The following is a 6,526-nucleotide window of genomic DNA, read 5'->3' on the forward strand; positions in this document are numbered from 1 at the left end:
CGGTCCCGGTCCTCCGTCGGTTACGGGCCGGGCCGGGCCCATTTGGCCATCTCTACTTGGAAACAATACCTTGCCTGATCAGCCTTTTTGGCCCTGCCTGGGCCTTCAACAGGGTCTGGCTTTGGGTGTGAAAGTGGACCCAATCGGGCTTTTCTGGGACGGGCTTTAATCGAGTCTTGGAAACAATACTTCGCCTGATCAGCCTTTTGGCCCGGCCCAGGCCTTCAAAACGGCTGGGCGGTCTTTGGGTGCGAAAATGGACCCAATCGGGCTTTTATGGGACGGGCTTTAACCAAGTCTTGGAAACAATACTTCGCCTGATCAGCCTTTTGGGCTGGCCCAGGCCTTCAAAAGGGTCAGGCAGGCTTTGGGTGTGAAAATGGACCCAATCTGGCTTTTCCTGGACCGGTTTAACCAAGTCTGAAAAAATTACTTCACTTGATAAGTGGACTTTGTCAGGCCAGGGAATTTTTTGTGCATTTCTAAAGTCAACCATTGGTCCGTCGGTTCTAAAGAAAGATGGATGCTGACTTTTGAGGTCAAACAGACATCTTTGACCTTTGCGGTCAAATGTCATGTTTTAAATGCAAAACCGAAATGATTTTGAGGATTAAGAGTTTGCAATTGGCAGCAATGAGAATTGGAATTGCATACTACTCCAGATAAACTATATCCTAATCAATTTGTACCCAAGAAAATCAGTTACTTGACCACAAAAGTCAAAGGGTACACCTTTCTACACAAATGGGCGATTCATGGGTGGGTTTGAAATTAAACGTGATCAAGGGTTCAGATCCCGTTGTAGGCTTGTCACCTTAACTCTCCTTCTCACATGATCCTTCGCCTACAACAAGTATAGTAAAGAAGATTAATTTACCTGACAAACTTGCATCAAATTGTAATAGGCAATGATCCCAACACTCATTTTACGTTTAGCAACTTCCTTCACTGTTTGAATTCTCTTTTGTCCAACACCAATGAACATTCTCAGTCCTCCAACCAATATTCACAAATGAATAATAACAAGAACTACCAAAAACACGCCTGCAAGAAACGCAAAATACATTGGTATTAATGCTACTTCTTCATATCCATAAAACGCTAATAGTTGACTTGTGTAACTTCGAAGATGATAAAATATGTTCTGGTTGTAGATTAAAGATAGCGGAAGATTGCAAAACCAAATCAAACAAACTCAATATAAGTAGGGTCTGAGTTAAGATGTAAGCAAACATCACCTGTATCTGTAGAAAACTTAAGTTTTACTTCTTATAAATCTGCGGATTTTCAGGGTCGAGAACGTACATCCCACCCCCAGACTCTATTTTCGAGTGAGATATACTAAGTCTGCTTGTTTGGTTTCTTTACACTGAACTTTTAGTTCTTAGAATGAATATATTGACACTATCTTGGGAGGTTGATACTATAAACGAACATATGACGAATGAATATCAATAATAAACAAAATCAGATGCAAGTTTACCTTAGAAATCAAATTACAGTATGAAACGAAAGAAGACAGCTAAGCGAAAGCTAGTTTTACAATAATTCACTCCGAGAGAGATCCAAGGCATGTTGCTTTATTTCTCCTTCAAAATCAATTTTAGAATGACCCCCCTACACCATAACCACAAAAAGCATGATCAGAAATAAAAATTGAAACACAAATCAATTCTTAAACTACTTCTGTACATGTGTTACACTTGGGGATGATGATAGGTACCATTGCACATCAGGTATTCATCAAGGATATAACATTCGATAAATATATAATATTAAAGTTGAATAATGGATGTTTTTTTAGTATATGATATTTATATATACGAAAACTCACACACATTCCTCACCTTTACCGTTGGCCTACAAGAAGGTTGGGATCTACCAGTTATGATGCTAAGCCAAAGACCCTTTGGTTTGATAATTGATAGAATACAGGTCTCTCAGACATTATTGAGCCTGGCAGGTAAGGAGGTGGCCATCCTTCCAAAACAATTGGAGGTTCAGGCTTCAACTCCAAGCACCACCCAACTACCTCAGGGACAGTATGGTAGAGGTGGCAGCATCATACCTTTTTGTGCAGTTCAACCGAATAGTGACTTAAGACATTGCACTTTGGGTGGTCAACTCTCCTAACTTGGTCCATAACTTTGAGTCACAAAGAATTAATACCGTTTTTCTCAAATATTGAGCATCGCATATGACCAAGATGAACAACCTATCTCAACACGAAAACAACCATAAACATCTAAAAACCAAATCAAACCGAGCCAGTAAGGGGTTGTTTGGCAGTTGCTGAATGGNTCAGTGATTGTTGTGTCAAAACTTGAAGGTGTTTCTCTCACCATCGATTCCACTCTAATGTCCGGCTTTCCACCTGTTTTTGTTCTACCCAATGGATAATGAATCCATTGATGAACAACCTATCTCAACACGAAAACAACCATAAACATCTAAAAACCAAATCAAACCGAGCCAGTAAGGGGTTGTTTGGCAGTTGCTGAATGGTTCAGTGCAAAATGATTAAGTGGTCAGAATTATTAAGAGACTCTCATGATATAGTGCAAAATGAAATATAATTGTTTGGTAATTGTTTACAATGAAATTAAGGCGCTTAATGGTTAAAGGAGGCCCATGATACAAAATGATTCAGAGGGTTTTAGAACCATTAAGAAGCAAGACTTTTTTTTGCCAAATAAGATTCACCTCTTAACGATTCAGAGTCTGCCTATTAATGGAACTATTAAGAGGTAAACAAACAACCCCAATCCCATTTGAATGTAGGTATGCGGGTTGAGACGTACATAGAAATGACGTCTACCTCGAAGATTATAGCAATTATCTTCATGGAGACCCTAAGAACCCATATCCTTATCGTGGTTTGAATCTCAAAAGACCAAATGCTCAAGATGAAACATTCTTCCTCCAACCATTAACACAGTTTTTATCATTTCAATTCCCAAGTAGGTTTCAATCACTTGAGCAATTCCAGCTTGGCCATACCCATTTTTTCATCACAACTTATAATTTATATCTCCTTTTTCTATCATCTACAAATATGCAAATTGTGGCAACCATTTCCACATCATCACATATATGAATTGAAAGCTCTTGGTGGCAGGTTACTAATAACTTCCTACCATACTCAATACTTTCAATAGTGTTAGAGATTATATGGGCTCAGCTGAATGCTTTGGAATTGAGAGATTACACAAATGATCATAATCAAGCATCAATCTTATGCTAAMCCCATAGGGACAGAGCCCCTGATTTGGGTGCAASTCCATTCTAGTTTAGTAAGCCTTTCTTGATGAGTTGAAAGAGAAGAAGATGAAAACAAATGAGTGCACAAACATAATATAATTTCACACAAGTTTATGAACAAACCACTTTAATCAAAGATCTAAAGCAGTAGAATAATTTACATGAACATATTTGTTCAACAAAAGATYCCATGAAACTAAAAGAATAGATCATAGAACTTGAGCTGGAAACATAAATATTTCACAGAGATTGAGTTCCCAATATTTCTTGATCTTTAATACAAAACAAATGTATTAAAGAGTGTTCATAAGCAATCGCAAATACCCCCTAATACAACAGCTAAAACACACCCAAATTCGAAAAAAGATGAAACTGAAAACATCGAAGATCTTCTTGATCTCTTGTGCAATTAAACTCACGATGGTTCTTAATATRAAACAAGAAATGACCACAAACACCTAGAATTTGATGATGAAAATTCAGATTCCTGGAAGAAGGTCAATTTTTTGAAACAAGACTCCAAAGATCTTCTTGATCCTTAATATGAAACAAGAAATGAGACTAGAGTTGGGTAAAGAAAATGAAGAGCTAAAACATACCCAAAGTCAGATTCGTGAAAGAAAAGTCCAAAGATGTTGTTGATCTGTTGGTGATGGAGGAGAAAGAAGTAGGTGGGTTTTGATATTTGTGTGCTTTATTTACGCAGGTCAGGTGGTAGTGATAGAGGATTGTTGGATGGTGGATACGCGGAGGGGAATCTGGGGAGAGCACGCGTGATCAACAAAATCTCTTGGAATATGTAGTAAACAAATTTCGATATCTATAATTTTTTTTAATTCTAAAATAATTATTAATTGTCTATCTTCTCATCTATCTCTATATCTATGCTTATATTTACACTATCTTATAAATCAAATTTCATAAAAGTCTTAAAAACAACCTACATTGCATAAATCTATATTTATATCTATATCTATACTATATTATAAAGTATTTGACAAAAACTCTTAAAACCATTTTTTTATGCATAAATTACTGTTTATTAAATGTGTGTATGTTGGAGGGGATTGTTTTGATGCTATCTGAAGTTCTTAGTATTAGTCAAAAAAAAGTTAAATGCATATTTTATAAAAACTTTTGTCTTCGAATCTCTTTTGTAGGCCCAGTTATATTATTTTCCCAGTTATATTATTTTTCAGTCATTGAACAGGTATCCATTTCAATATTGTATGATATTATTGGAACTATTCATTTCCCATCAATATGATATCATAATTTGTATGTTGTTTTTATAGACTTTGAAGGTGGCAAAATTTCTCTTTCTTTGCCTGTATTTGTTTTGTCTTTTTTATGAGTTCTTAGAAAGTTAGAATTATGGGTTCTCTTATATTTATACTGTTGGTGGTTCGTTTTAACCATTCTAATTTTGATGTATTTCTGGTAGGTCCATGTGGTAACTCCACAACTTTAATCGCCAMCTCGTTGTTTTGAAATGTTCTAAGTTTGCTTTAGTTTTTTAAATTTACTAAATGGTATAAAATCTTCTGCTATATCATCCCATTTCTAGCAGAACTTTTGTACAACTTTAGACCAAGAACTTTCATTTTAATATCACTTTAACCTTTTAGACAACTCCACAGTGTTGCATCTTGCTTTGATTTGCACCATATTATGTTTTAATTTTAAGAACGGTGGTTATAGTGTTTAACTTTTTKTGGAGCTCAAGTTGTGATTATAATAAGCATTGATGATGGAGTTCAAGCTRCAAATCACCGCTGATGTCACACCACCTCTATCAGTGATTGTTGTGTCAAAACTTGAAGGTGTTTCTCTCACCATCGATTCCACTCTAATGTCCGGCTTTCCACCTGTTTTTGTTCTACCCAATGGNTAAATTATAATAAAAAAATTACATAAAAATAAAAATTTTAAATAGTTAATTTGATACTAATATCGATAAATTTTTGTCAATTTTTTATGATATTTTTAAATTTATATTTTATTCAAAAATAAAAACATTATCGCTTTTTCAAAATTATATAAGATCGTACTATAACATCGTTTGAGATAAAAAATAATATGAAATATTAAAATCAAAATGTATCTCGTTGCATTGCACGATACCCTCCTAGTTGCCTTATATTGCCTTATAAATCAAATTTCATAAAAGTCTTAAAAACAATCCACACTGCATAAAGTACAACTCTTTCATGCACAAAATCTTAAATATCTTAATTTTTTGTATGAATCTCAAAATCTCTTAATCGAGGAGGCATGCATGCACAACTCGATGAAAATCGCCTTGGGAACTTTTGATCCTGGCTCAAGGCAACGATTGCCATTCTCGATGAGGTGTATTACTCTTTCGATTTTTCCATCTCTTGCTCACTTCATTTATCGAGATTCTTTGTTACATTCTTCATCTATTGTAGAGTTCTTCAAAACCTTAGGTTTTCTTCTCACAATATCTCCATCCATGTTCTTGAACGAGGTATGTTTGTTTAGATTGTAATCGTAGAGTCATTCACATTTCAACCCGTTTTCTTCTTCTCTAAAACGATTTAAACTTTTGTTTTGTTTTCTTGAAGACCTTAAACATTGTTTGCCTCAATTTTCTTTGATCTTACATCTCTCTATTTGATACAAGGTTGCTTGTCGCTGGCCGAGTTCTGTTTAGGTTTTTTCCTATTCCCCGTGTCTATTCGATCGTCATTCAAATTAGGTAGAAACTTCACAACATATTTCTTTCATAAGTAATCCTCTCCTCATTGTTATCTATTACTTCTTTAAATCCAGTGTATGCATTCAGATTGAGGTTAGATGTTTCTACCAAATCAATGACTAGGTTGCTTTTGAAATTTGTATGGTTAGCATTTATTGTACAACAATAGCATATGAAAACTTCGTATTCAAAAAACTTTGAGCTTGATAACCAAAAGTGGCAGACATCATTTGATTTTTGTATGAACATTCGCATACAGTGGACTATTTACAAAACATAGTGACGGAAAAGTAATCACATTGTTGTCTTCACCAAGTAAAGTGATAACAAAAATACTCAAAATTATTTCTTTCTTTGTTTTGGCTTCCACCAAAAAAATCACCATTTTCAAATCCCTTCTATCATTTGAAAAGAGTTGAAGTTTGTGGGACTTGACTCTTTTCATTATTTAAATGTGTGTATGTTGGAGGGGATTGTTTTGATGCTATCTGAAGTTCTTAGTATTAGTCAAAAAAAAGTTAAATGCATATTTTATAAAAACTT

General features: G+C 34.9%; 1 protein-coding gene across 2 annotated transcripts in view; it reads right to left on the bottom strand.

The window, feature by feature from the left end:
- Positions 1 to 4,015, bottom strand: part of LOC112502193 (transcription factor bHLH144-like) — a 6,755-nt gene extending 2,740 nt beyond the window's left edge. For both annotated transcript variants that reach the window (XM_025106040.1, XM_025106039.1), the window contains exons 1-3: positions 3,861 to 4,015; positions 1,484 to 1,617; positions 878 to 1,044 (exon numbers count right to left, since the gene is read on the bottom strand). The gene's annotated coding sequence lies outside the window, so the exon portion shown is untranslated. The remainder of the gene's footprint in view (positions 1 to 877; positions 1,045 to 1,483; positions 1,618 to 3,860) is intronic.
- Positions 4,016 to 6,526: the final 2,511 nt, after the last annotated feature.

Source organism: Cynara cardunculus, unplaced genomic scaffold (genome assembly GCF_001531365.2).
Source record: "Cynara cardunculus var. scolymus isolate 2C unplaced genomic scaffold, CcrdV1 Un_Scaffold_1059, whole genome shotgun sequence".
Classification (NCBI taxonomy): Eukaryota; Viridiplantae; Streptophyta; class Magnoliopsida; order Asterales; family Asteraceae; genus Cynara; species Cynara cardunculus.